The sequence below is a fragment of the Mandrillus leucophaeus genome, unplaced genomic scaffold (genome assembly GCF_000951045.1).
Source record: "Mandrillus leucophaeus isolate KB7577 unplaced genomic scaffold, Mleu.le_1.0 Scaffold341, whole genome shotgun sequence".
Taxonomy (NCBI): domain Eukaryota; kingdom Metazoa; phylum Chordata; class Mammalia; order Primates; family Cercopithecidae; genus Mandrillus; species Mandrillus leucophaeus.
This window is the reverse complement of record NW_012103599.1, coordinates 58717-72591: the sequence shown is the minus strand read 5'-3', so window position 1 is coordinate 72591 and position 13875 is coordinate 58717. Positions and strand designations below refer to the sequence as shown.

The following is a 13875-nucleotide window of genomic DNA, read 5'->3' as shown; positions in this document are numbered from 1 at the left end:
GCACCACGTGCAAGCCAGACCGCCTGGCGCCCAGCTCGGCCTCCAGCTGCCACAGCGCATCGTCGTTGCGGGTGTTTAGGACCAGTACGGAGCTCGGCGACAGCAGCGAGGCCAGGAGGCCAGGGTCAGCACAAACACAGCACGTCCTAGGCCGCCCTCCATGCCGCAGTCCTCCCGGCTGGACTCGGACCTTCCCTTCTAGTACTCGGTGAGCCTCCTGATCATGAACTAAACTCGGTGAGCCTCCTGATCATGAACTAAGTCCCTGATAAAGGGGGAAGGAGCCGCCAAGGCTGGATAAGGTTTTGTCTTCAACTATGAGCAGAAATATTTAATATTTCGGGCTTTAGTCATTTTCGGAGACTCCAGCTCCTTGCTCAATTTTTAGAATCCTTTTGTTTTTCTTTTCTTTTCTTTTCTTTTTTTTTTTTGAGACAGAGTCTCCATCTTGTAGCCCAGCCTGGAGTGCAATGGCGTGGATCTCGGCTCACTGCAACCTCCGCCTCCTGGGTTCAAGCAATTCTCCTGCCTCAGCCTCCTGAATAGCTGGGATTACAGGCGCGCGCCACCACACCTGGCTAATTTTTGTATTTTTACTAGAAACGGGGTTTCACCATGTTGATCAGGCTGGTCTCGAACTTCTGACCTCAGGTGATCCGCCCACCTCGGCCTCCGAAGGTGCTAGGATTACAGGCGTGAGCCACTGTGCCCGGCCAGGGCAATCCTTATTGTGCTTTCTTTAGAGATGGAAAGAATGCTCCCCTCTTTCCTTGTCTTTTATCTTAGCTCTTAGTAGGTGCCTTAAAAATGCTAGTTTTATCTCCCATCTCCATGCCCCACCAAAAGGGCTAGGTGTGAATTTCACTTCAAAAGTAAGAGTCAAATGAATGCTGATAGCAGCTTTACTCATAATAGTCAAAGATTAGAAGCAACCAAAGTTTTACTTTGGTGAATGGATAAACTGTGCTCCTGGCCTAGCCACACAATAGACTACTCAACAAGAAAAAGGAATGAACTATCAAAGCACACAGCAACATGTGTGAATCTCCACGACATTATGCTGAGTGAAAGAAGTCACACACGGAAGAGTTCATACCATATGATTCTACTTATATGAAATGTTAAGAAACATTTAATCTAGAGTGACAGACAACCGACCAGTGGTTGCCAGCGGCTAGGGTTGTGAGTGGGGATAGACAAGCACAAAGGACTGGTTTTGTTTTTGTTTTGTTTTGTGATGGTGTCTCGCTCTGTCACCCAGGCTGGAGTGCAGTGGTGCAATCTTGGCTCACTGCAACCCCTGCCTCCTGGGTTCAAGCTATTCTTGTGCCTCAGCCTCCCAAGTAGCTGGGATTACAGATGTGCACCACCACACCCAGCTAATTTTTGTATTTTTAGTAGAGACGAGGGTTCTCCATGTTGGCCAGGCTGATCTTGAACTCCTGACCTCAAGTGATCCACTTGCCTGGGCCTCCCAAAGTGCTGATATTACAGGCGTAGCCACCATACCTGGCCGTTTTTGTTTAATTTTAATTGTTTTTTCAATTTCACTGTGAGCAAAGCATGTTGACACAAAGGAATCTTTTTGGATGATGGAAATGTTTTATATCTTGATTATGGTGGTGGTTACATGGGTGTATTGCTTTGTCAAAAACCCATGGATGTGTACACTTAAAATGAGTTCCTGTTATTGTATGTAAACTACACCTCAGGGAACTTTGTTAGAAGAAAGAAGAATCAAGATAAAATGACAATACAGTTAAACCATACTTGACAGTTTCTGGTAATGGTGTTTTTTCTTTTTTATCCATCCTCTAAGGAAACAGTAATGACAAGAAAAACCTTTGCTGTACAGATATTCCAGTAAGGAGCATTGGCCCCTCTTTGGAGTGAGGAGGAGTTGTAGAATGTTCTGCTTTCATGGTTTGGGAAGGAGAACATCTGCTGTGTCCCATCAGCTTTGTTCCTTTGTTCCAAAGGGTGTGGGGTGTGTTCTGTTACTTTATAAAGCTTGCTCAAGTTCTGCCTATCTTCTTTCACTACCTCACCTCCCCCTTTCGTTTTCTTCCTTTCTTTGTAATTCTTTGCCTGCCAAGTTCTATGAAGTTCTGAATCACAGAGAAGCAGATCACCTCACATTCATCTGAAAATCCAGCTTTAAACAGGAAAAGTAAGCAGGAAATTTTCAGGCAATTGTCTTGACCAAGTTGAAGTTCTGCTTTTTACTCTTTTCTCACCATCTGGATTTCTTTGAATAATTAAGGTTACTTTTTTATCACTCTCCTTGTCTGGCCCAGTGAAGAAACATGGTGAGTTTCTGAGAGTTTGGAGCTTGTAGATCAGAAAAATAATGTTTACAAAATATGTAAATACTTTGGAATCAGTTGTATTAAACGAATTTTTAAAAGAAATTATAATTTTTTTCTTTCTTTTTGAATCTCACTGTGTTACCGGGCTGGAGTGCAGTGGCGCCATCTCAGTTCACTGCAACCTCCGACTCCCTGGTTCAAGTGATTCTCCTACCTCAGTCTCCCGAGTAGCTGGGACTACAGGCACATGCCACCACGCCCAGCTAATTTTTATATTTTTGGTAGAGACAGGGTTTCACCATGTGAGCCAGGATGGTCTCGATCTCCTGACCTCGTGATCCGTCCGCCTTGGCATCCCAAAGTGCTGGAATTACAGGCGTGAGCCACCGCGCCCAGCCAAGGAATTATAAGAAATTTTCGTCAGCAAAAGATTGAAACAATACAGAACTTTATAGAGTAAAGTATGAAAACTGCCATGCTCGGAAATAACCATCTTAATTTTTTGATGAGTAGCTTTCTTATTTATTCTCTATATGTTTGTCTTATGTCTTAAACATAAATATGCCATACTACAGGTACTGTTCTGCAACTTGCTTTTTTCAAATACCAATATTCTTTTTTTTTTTTTTTTGAGACGGAGTCTTGCTCTGTTGCCCAGGCTGGAGTGCAGTGGCGCGATCTCGGCTCACTGTAAGTGCCGTCTCCTGGGTTCACGCCATTCTCCTGCCTCAGCCTCCCAAGTAACTCGTACTACAGGTGCCCACCACCATGCCTGGCTAATTTTGTGTGTGTGTGTGTTTTTAGTGGAGACGGGATTTCACCATGTTAGCCAGGACAGTCTCCATCTCCTGACCTCGTGATCTGCTCGCGTCGGCCTTCCAAAGTGTTGGGATTACAGGTGTGAGCCACAACTGCCAATATTCTTAGAAGTCTTTTCACATCTGTACATATATTACATTAAAGCATATGAAATTGTTATTTATGTCAATAGCAGTAAAACATTGGCTGTTTCATATGATTAACTTAATACATCTACTCCAATATTTTAATGGCTATATTGTATTGTAAGGTATGGTTGTAGTCTAATTTTTAACAATTCCCCTGCTGATGGGCATTTAAGTTGTTTCTTCTTTATTTTGCTAAAATAAACAGAACTGTAATAAAACAGAAATATTTGAATATATATGTATTTAGGTGTATATATATCTTTATATATATACCTTTGCATATATATGTATGTATCTTTATATATTGTTCTATCTATTTTTGCATATATATATCAGCATTTCTATAGAATAGATTGAGTAGACTCCTAGAAACATAACTGTGGGTCAAGGGGTTTACACATTTTACACTTTGATAATTATGACCAGTGTCCTCTAAAATGTCCCTAACAATTCATATCCCCAGAGTGTCCTTTCCACCAACACCCTCAATAATCTCATGGGTAAATTGGTTTTTGAAGCGTTTCAAAATGAGTTATTTTATTCAGCAAAAGATGTAAGAAAGACCTTCTTATGTCCAGCTCTGTGCTTGGCCTGGGAAGTAAACATGTGTGTAATTAATGTGGTCACTGCCTTCACAGTGTGTTTATTCTGGTTGGTGAGACAAGACTAATGCACACACAACACAGTTGCAATGATTTCAGTGTCATACTTACCAATCATCTCTAGCAAGATTAAAAATATAACAACCGCTTACACTGAGGGTCCATGGAAATCAGACAGAACTGAGTGGCACTGCGAGTTCCTTCACTTACTATGTGTATGACCCTGAGTTTCTTTATTTGTAAAATGGGGATAATAATAGTATTAGCTTGGTGCAAAAGTAATCACGGTTTTTGCCATTAATTTCAATGGCAAAACTGCAGTTACTTTTGCACCAACCTAATAGTTTCTTCCTTTTTTTTTTTTTTTTTTGAGACGGAGTCTCGCTCTCTCACCCAGGCTGGAGTGCAGTGGCGTGATCTCGGCTCACTGCAACTTCCACCTCCCAGGTTCAAGCGATTCTCCTCTCCCAGCCTCCCAAGTAGCTGGGATTACAGGCACATACCACCACAAGCTAATTTTTTGTATCTTTAGTAGAGATGGCATTTCACCATGTTGCTGAGGCTGGTCTCAAACTCCTGACCTCATGATCTGCCCACCTCAGCCTCCCAAAGTGCTGGGATACAGGCGTGAGCCACCGTGCTTAGCCCCTAATAGTTTCTTATTGAGTGGTTGTGAAGATTAAATGTATAGTGCTTGGCACTTAGCAAGAACTCTATGGAATGTTTGCTATTGCCATTTGCCTTCACTTTGAGAGCACCTACCAGCCTCATGGGCCTATCGTTATCCCTTGTAGGATGTGGCATCAAGTACTGGATACAAATATTTCTTATGTGGTGTACCTAACCCTGAGGGGATTGGGACCATTGTTCTCCTTTTGAACATTACACTCTTACTAGTACAATCTGGTTGCTAAGGTTTCCACTCTAAAGTTATTTTGTATTCTAAAAACTTTAAGCAGTCCCTGTGCTTTCAAACAGGGGGAATGCACATTGCTCTTGCACAATGCCCTGATTCTTGATTGAAAAAGGGCCATTTCTATTAAAATATAAAATTATATTTTAGAAAGAAGACAATAAGGGGAGACACTGTAGATACTTTCAACCAAGAATAGAATGGTGCAAAGTTAAGCCATGGAGATACCATAGCTTATCCTAACAGACAAATTCACTACATTTATTAGTAATGTTTCAGAAACTGTTTTTTTCCAGGTATGTACATTTTGTATTCACTGTGGTAGCATAAGCAGCTGGGTGGAAAAGTGCGTGGTCCATTATGCATGACCATGAAAGGACTGTAGTCCATAAACATACAGCTTCCTTCTCCAGTACATTTAGTAAATCTGTTCCAATTAATTGCCCATTCGATGCTCAGGTGGTTGTAGCAACTGCTACTCAATGGAAATTGTGAGAAAAGATCAGATAAATGTAAACAATGGACATTCTAACAAGAGGGCATTGTCCCTACTGGAAAATCATTAGGAGGAAGGACTTTGGTGCATGTAAATTGCCTTTGGAAAGAGACATCTCCATCGGCTGCTAAGGATACCCTGACAACGTGGATAGGTCTGGATTGATAGGCAGCAGCAAGGAAATACTAAAAATGCCACTTAAAGGCAGGGCTGAAACCACTGCTGCTCACTCAGACCCAAGGTTTTCTGTGTTGGGAGTCCATTGGCATAATTATTTGTCATGAGTGAAGTGATTCACAGGCTATCTGAAGTAGGTTACCTGTTCTCCCCGAGACAGTCTTGACCTACTCAGCTTATTGGATTCCTTTGACTATTTCACGAAAGTTCTAGTCTTTTCCCCCAGTAAAATAGCCTTGCTCATACATACCTAGGATTTTGCTTATAATCTCTGGGGTTTCATAGATGCCCCAGAAGCACCATGGACCCGTAAGAAATCCTGCTTTGTGTTCGTTTCCTGTTTTCTTCACCCTTTACTTCTAGTGGTGTTACTGGTAGTTTTTCCTTTTCAGGATGAATGTCTACTGACCTTCATCTCACAGAGTTGATCCTTCCTTCAAATCTGGTTCATGTTTCACCCTTTTGGAGCTCTTTGTGCTCTGAGCTCCGTGGGCACTTGGAGTTGGTAACTCTTAATTTAGTACCCAATTGTTTCAAGGACTACAAGATTGTGTCTACCACTAGCACAACATTTATAAATTCATTCATTCAGCACATGTTGAATGAATGCCTACTATGTGCCAGACACTGTTCTCAGACAAGTATTGTACTCTATGATAATCAGTATCATACAGCATTTATATTTTCATTTATTCAACACATATTTAATGAGTGCCTACTATGTGCCAGTCACTGTTCCCAGACACTTATCGTACTGCACTATAAGTATTATACAGCATTTATACCTTCATTTATTCAACAGATATTTAATAAGTGCCTACAATGTGCTAGGCACTGTTCTCAGACACTTATTGTACTGCACTATAATTAGTATTATACAGTCAGCTTGCCAACTTCCCTGCTAGACTATGTCCATGGAGGCAAGGACCAGGTCTCCCACCTTGCCACGTCGTCTTCTCCTTCTTTATTCTCACTCTCTGTCAACGCTCAGCTCCAATACCATCCATTCTGGGATGGGTTAGGCAATCTCTTCAGTACTCCTTTGGTGCCCGGTGCTGACCACTGTTAGAGCTCCTGCCACATTATTTTGAAGTCATCTGTTCCCGTATCTCTGTCCCCTGATGTAGTCTCCCCTGTGCCAGGGTCTTCCACCCAGTACAGAGCCTGGCAATGGGAAAACTCAGTAAATATTTGTTGAATATCTAAATTTTCTCTCACCTCCATGCCTTCAAGCATGCTGCTCCCTCTGTCTGAAATACTCTTCCTTCCTTTACTATTTGTAAATTCTTGTCAATCTAAACATCACTTCCTCAGGAAAGTTTTTTTGATCTGTAGATGAAGTTAGGTGCCCTCACGTGATGCTCCCAACATAACTTTGGACTTCCTCTAACATTGTATTTTATTGAAACGTCTTCCCTCGGTATCCTCAGGGGATTCGTTCCAGGACCCCCTCGGATAAAAAAAATCTTCTGATACTCAAGCCCCTTACATAAAATGGCATAGTATTTGCCTATCACCTATCACATCCTCTTGCATACTTTATTTTTATTTTATTAAAAAATTTTTTACTCTCGTATCTAATTTTACATTTTTACCTTTAAAAAATATTTTTTTTTTGCCAGAATATCATTAACAGAGGGCACCTGTACACTTTAAATCATTTCTACATTACTCATAATACCTAATGTAATGGAAGTAATATGTAAATAAGTTGTTATATTATTTTTTAATTTATATTATTCTTTATTGTTGCAGTGTTATTTTGTTGTTGTTGTTGTTTTTTCTGGCTGTTTTCAATTTGTGAGTGGTTAAATACATGAATGTGGAAACTGCGGAAATACAGCGCTGACTCTACTTCCTTGTTTGATATTTACATTCCTTGTTAGCATATCAGCTTCAGTAGGGCAGGGGTCATGGCTATTTTATTTGCTTCTGTATAGCCGGGGACTAGGATATTGTATAGTCCTTTACTACCCAAAGTGTGGTTCACAGGCCAGCAGCATCTGCACACCCTATGAGTTTGCTAGCAATGCAGGCTCCCACGCTCTATCCCAGACCTACTGAATCAGAACCCACAGGTGATTCACATATGCGTTAAGGTTTGAAAAGCAGTGGTCTAGTACAAAAGCATTCAATCAATAAATGCCGAATGAATAATGAGTTGAATTGAACAAAATGGAATCAATTTACTTTTGGCACCCCTATTGTCTAGCACAGGGCCTAGCTCAAAGTAGGCACTCAGTAGTGTTTGAGGAAGGAATGTTGTCTTCCACTGTTCTGCGTGCACTGTGTTTTCTTCAACTAGCTTATAAGCCAAATGTTAGGGCCTTTCTTCTTAATCTCTATAACTTGAAACTCCTCACTGACTGCATAGTAGACATTCAATAGGGATTCAAAGCCAACCTGTTACTTCAATGTTGGGTAATATATTATCTACCAGGTTGGATTCAAGCAAGAGGGTTTGAGGTGTGGGGTGTGTGAATTGACCAGGAATGTTTCCAGTTGTCTGAAGACCCTCATGTCTTGATAGCAGTGGTTTTAGTCTCAAGCTTCATTTCCATAAAGAATAGCTCATGAAGGGTAACAGAATGGAGAAAAGGCCATATCAATGAGAACCTGGATTTCTGGTTTTCACTCTTTCTCAGGACACTGTTTGGTTTGAAGAGGCCTAATTATGCCACTTATACCAACAAAACCAGTGGAACAGATCCTTCTGAGTAGTGTGTTTTAGTGTGATTCCCTCTTCCAGATTTTCTCAAGGGAAAAACATTTGCTTATTGGCATTTGGTCTTAGTATTAGGACAACTTACAGACTGTGGACAAAGGCTGTGTGAAAATAGGCATATTGATGCATAAGGTTATTTTTTATTACTAGGTGAAAGTAAAAGTTGGATCAAAATTATATTAATTCATGTAGTGAATATTCTTGATGGTTTGGGCAAACATTGCACCCTGTTAAACTTGGCAGAAACTTCTTGAGAGCCTCCTGAGCCCACTGCTGCAGATTTAATCGTTGACCTTGAGGAAATCAAGGCTAGAGAGGGAGTCTGTATCCTGATTTTTTTTTTAAAGTACATTTATTAGAATGTCAAAATCTAAGAGGTGTGGCAAGAACTTACGTTTCTTAAATTTGTGGGATTTTAGAAAGAATAATTGGAATCTTGAAATTCTGCAGTGCTTGATCTTTAAATTATAGATCACAAACTTTCCAAAATAATTTCAAGATTATCCTGCATTGGAAGAAGTCAGGTAGAACAGCGGAGATGGCCATCAAACAGTGTCTCTCTGGCTCTGTCCTGCCTGCTCTGTGAGTATGTCCACCATCTTTTTCTAGCTGACAGTTCTGGAAGAATTCAAGGAGGTTCTCACATGTAATTCATCTACTGGTCATTGGGTGCTCAGTGGTGGCCACTGTTTTGGTCCTTTCCTTCTCTTGTTCCTTGTAGTGAATCTTCTTCCACAACAAAAGCTGGAGTCCTGGGTCACCAAACACACCCTAGTTGCAGGCCCATTAGAGACCTGTCACTGCCACTTGGTGCCGGCAGGCATGTATGGCCATGCCTTTGTTGGCACACCCTCCAATTCCAGTGCTGCCGCCCACTCTGACTACAGATACATTTGACACCTTTCCTCTCCTTCCTCACCTGTGGCCAACGGTCTCTGAAACAAAACTGGAGCTCACACCTGAACCTAGTTAGCAATCTGATCAGGAGCCAAGTCAACAAGGAATTTCGGACTCACAGCTCTTCTATTCCCCGCTTCATATCCCCTGCTTGCAACCTCATCAAGGCAGGAGAGGCCTGACATGAGAAATCTGATTTTTTATTCAGATGTCCCAGATTGTGCCCATTTTCATTGTTACTTTCCATCTCCTTGGGAGGAACAGACTTAAAATAGACTTAAGGAAGCTATTATGTAGGTGTATTTGTAATAGGACATATGCCTATGCTCCCCACACCCCCCAAAGCCCAGAGAAACACTCCTTTTATCCCTACAGTTAGCTGTAGCCTCCGAGGAGGAGCAGATTTCCTGAGGCTTTGTGTCCTAGACTGTCCCATTCCCAGTAGGGGTCTGAGCTGTTTGGTTTTATTGCCCACCTTATAAATGAGAACAGTCTGGTCTGATCAAGAGGTTAAGAATCCAGACCATATGCCCAGCACACAAAGCAGTAAGGAGCAAAGGCTTTGGTAGTCAGAGCTGGACTCCAAACTGACTCTGCCACTTTCTTATCCAGTCTAAGACCCTGTTCCCTTATCTATATAATGGGGAAATCCTTATGAAAGTGAGGAACATTAAGTAAGATTATATATATATATTGTGTTTAGCTTAGGTCCTAAATCACAATAATCACTCAATTATTGTTTGGTACCAATAATAACAAAAATAGCTAAGTGGTTTATTTTAAAATAGCAAAATCTGTAGCAATAGTGTTATAACATGTCTTCTTGTCTCCAGCTCCTTACTCTATGCAATCCATTTTTTATTCAGCTGCTAGATTCATCTCCCTAGAACATTGTGATCATATTACACCCCATGTGAAAATGTTAGATCGCTTCTTATTACTTACACCTAAAGTCCGAAGTTCTCTGTGCATTCAGGCCCATTGGTCTGGCCCCAACAAAACATTACGCCCGTTTCTCCACTACTCCTCTTCACACCTCCTCCACTCCAATTAAAATAAACCAACATTCTTCATGTACACCCACACCCTGCACACTGTTTGTTCTTTTTTATCCAGAATCCAGATCTTATCTCTCCTTTAATGCCTGGCTTAAGTGCCACTTCCTCCACTAAGACTTCTCCAGCCTATAATAAACCTCATAGCTCTTGATGGACCCCTTGTCATCACACAGATATCTAGGTCAAATTCGTGCTTAAAATTTATACGTATATCTCTTACATCAGATGATTGATTATAGCTATCTAATTCATCCTTATATTCCTAAACCAGAATTTCTCAACCTCAGAGCTATTGACATTTTGGGCCAAATAATTCTTTTGAGGGGTGAGTTACTGTGTGCATTGCAGAACATTCAGCAGCATTCCTGGCCTCTACTCACTAGATGCTGGTAGCACTCCACAGCCCCAGTGGTGATAACCAAAAATGTCTCCAGACATTATCAAATGTCCTCTGGAGAGCAAAATCACCCCAGTTGAGAACCACTGCCCTAGATTACAAACCATGGAGGTTTGAACATGAATGGTTCTCAGTAAATGCTTATGAAAGGAAGGAAAGAGTTTGGCTTAGGCCCTTTTAAGTTTGAGACAATAGTGGAATATATAATTAACGATATTCTTTGAGCATTTGGGAATAGAAGCACGGAGTTCCTTTGAAAGCTCAGAACTAGAGATTGATATTTGAATGCCTCTGGCATAGAATCAGCTAATAGGCATTTATTGTGTGACATAATGTTTTGAAGTCCCGAGTCAGATAGGAGTTGAGCTCCCACCACTGGCCTTACCATTGTAAACTGTCACTGGAGGTGAGTATTTTAACCCTTCTGAGCTTCCGTTCTCTTATTCTGTAAAATGGGGGTAATAATTGTCACCTGTATGGGATTGCTCTGAGAATAAGTTAGGCAATGCATGTAAAGTGGTCATTTGAGAGCCTGGAATGTAGTAAGCACTTAGTAATAGTTCAGTGTCATTATTAATATTGTGATTAATAATAAAGCTTAATTTTTAATCCATTCAGAGGTCAAGACAATATTAGTTCCATTTTATAGATAGGCTGTGGTTAGAATCTGGATCTGCTAGGCCAGGTGCAGTGGCTCACACCTCTAATCCCAGCACTTTGGGAGGCCGAGGTGAGTGGACCACCTGAGGTTGGGAGTTTGAGACCAGCTTGATCAACATGGAGAAACCCCGTCTCTACTAAAAATACAAAATTAGCCGGGCATGGTGGCAGGTGCCTGTAATCCCAGCTACTGTGGAGGCTGAGGCAGGAGAATCGCTTGAATCCGGGAGGCGGTGGTTGTGGTGAGCTGAGAACATGCCACTGCACTCCAGCCTGGGCAACAAGAGTGAAATTCCGTCTCAAAAAAAAAAAAAAAAGAATCTGGATCTGCTAATCCCCATCTTTCCCTGGATCATATTCATCTCACAATAATGCACACAGCATCTCACTTCCCAGAAGGATCTTCACCTTTTCATCTGGAAACTGAGTGCTAACTGCCTATGGCAAAAATTCCTTTTCAATTGGTAAATAACATCTTCTTCTATAACTATCATTGGGAAACTCAGTAACTGCTTATTAAATGCTTTGGGTAAATAGATGGAGGAGATATTGCATATAAGACACTTGTGTTGCCAAAACAAAGCACCTGCCTGTTTGTAGCTTACTAACCCACATGCTCAAATATTCTGTCCCTTAGGCTTTAGGAAATGAATTCATAAGTTTAGCAACCATTGGCATTAGCTCCAGGCAGTATTTGATTTTTGGAGTACAGCAGCATGAGCAGAGGCTGTGGCCCAGAGCAGAAGCTGGCGCAGAAGCCCAGGGACAGGCCAACAGGTGGGTGGGGGAAGCTAACTTCCTCCTGTGAGAGCCAGTTGGCTGAGGGCATCCAGCAGGCCAATGCAAAGTGAGTCTCCTGCCTTTAGAAAACAAACACCAGACAGGTCAGGAAAATGTAGCCCCAAACCAGTTCTGTCACCAACAAACTGGTTGACCTAGGAAACGGCATTTAACCTCTTCAAGCTTCTGTTTGTTCGTTGGCAAATGAGGGCATGGGATGAAATCGGTGGTTCTCAGTCACTGCTCTGGCACATCGGAGGTGGAACACGACTAGTCTACGTGGTGCAGGATTTTTGTAGCAATTATCAGCCATCAAAAATGCGTGGCAACTCATACATATACCTTTCAGTGTTGGGGTGTGTAGGGGGGGTTGTTTCTTTTTATCACATTAGGTTTCTGTTGTTTGATAGATTGGATTATTCAGTTCATTCATTCATTCAAATGTTATTGCCTGAGCATGCTATGTGCTGGGCCTGTCCTGGGACCAGGTGCTGCCTTTGCATTCAAATGTGGTTTACGTGGAACCAGTTAAAATTCCTAGGTCGTAGGAGGTGACATAATATCTTTTCTCCTCCAAATAAGAATCGCTGAATCTGATATGACTGTGGGTGATCTGATCATGGAAATCCCTGCTTCCCAATCTTTACCACTTCCACCGACCCCCATTCGTATTGGCTAGGATATGCTCTAGGCAATTATCCAAGTTCCCCCCAGCCCCCACCGGGGTTCCTGCAGACGCCGAGGCGTCTACTAGGTTTGCATTCTGATTCCTGTAGGTGGAGCCAGATCCCCTGGCTGAGAGGCCCCGGGCCTGCTCTCTGCGGCGGCCGCCGAGCGGTAGCTTTGCTCTCCAGCTCTCTTCCTCCTTTTCCTTCTCTCTTGTGCGGTCTCCCTCAACATCCAAACCAACCGAGTGCGTCTGAGGTGAAATCGTGCCAGACTTGGAGACGGCTGCCAGGTTTCTCTCAAGTCTTGGCTTAACAAAAGAAAGCAAATTACAAAAATGGAAATTTTCAAACTAGCGTTCAGTGGTATTCAAATCGACGTTTGGGTAGCGCACAGGCACAGACCGCATTCGTGCTATTTTGTGATTAAAATGATACCAAAAATACCTCCTTGCTTTGGTTTTCATCTTCGAAAACGACTTCTTTCCTTCTTCTAATTTCCCCCTTACTTTTGGGAGCGGCAAACCCCTGACCACTCTAGAATTGCTAACATTTGGACCGGCGTCTGTTGAAATCTTGCCTCTGCTGACTTTTTTTTTTTTTTTTTTTTTTTTAAGAGTTGAACTTTAAAAATGTGTGCACTTTGCAGCCTGGGGAAATACAGATAAAGAAGTTTCTAGGCACCTTCCCAGGAAGTTCTGTGTTTTGTGTGAGGAACTACAAGTTCTATGACAGTGCATAAATCGTCTTTACGTGTCATCTTGATACAGGGAGCAAACCTGAATGCGCGTCTTGCCAGAATGCATGCTACCTCGTTCTCCCTTGAGCGTGAATCGTGTGCTCTGTCTCACGCTTTCAAAACATGGGTTTAAGGTGGCCATTGAGTTGGATCTTGAATGATTTTACTTAACATGAAGTTTTATAAAGAGCTTGACTACGTCCTGCTCGATTATTTTTGCGGTTGCTAGACAAGGCCCTGTCCCACGTGGGTTTGTGAGAAAGGTTCTGTCATCATCACCCCACCCCCAAGACTGCACTATTTCTTTCCTTGGAAGCGTTGACTGTCTCCTTCTTACACAGCTGTGTTTGCAGTGCCTGGAGACAGGTGGGGGAGCAGTCTTGGAGGCCGAAGCTGCCAATTCCTTCTCTAAGGACTGTCTGAATAGCTATTACATTTTAAAGATCACACGCATGCACACACTTGTTTTGTTTGTTTGTTTTTGGTGGTGGTCACTCACTATGCCTTCCT

At 42.1% G+C, this 13875-nt stretch overlaps 1 pseudogene across 1 annotated transcript in view; it reads right to left on the bottom strand.

Annotated features, from left to right (window-relative positions):
• Positions 1-13507, bottom strand: part of LOC105545896 — a 20489-nt pseudogene extending 6982 nt beyond the window's left edge. Inside the window, exons 1-2 of the transcript XR_001007014.1 lie at positions 13406-13507; positions 12609-12937 (exon numbers count right to left, since the gene is read on the bottom strand). The product of XR_001007014.1 is annotated as a sepiapterin reductase pseudogene (transcript). The remainder of the gene's footprint in view (positions 1-12608; positions 12938-13405) is intronic.
• Positions 13508-13875: the final 368 nt, after the last annotated feature.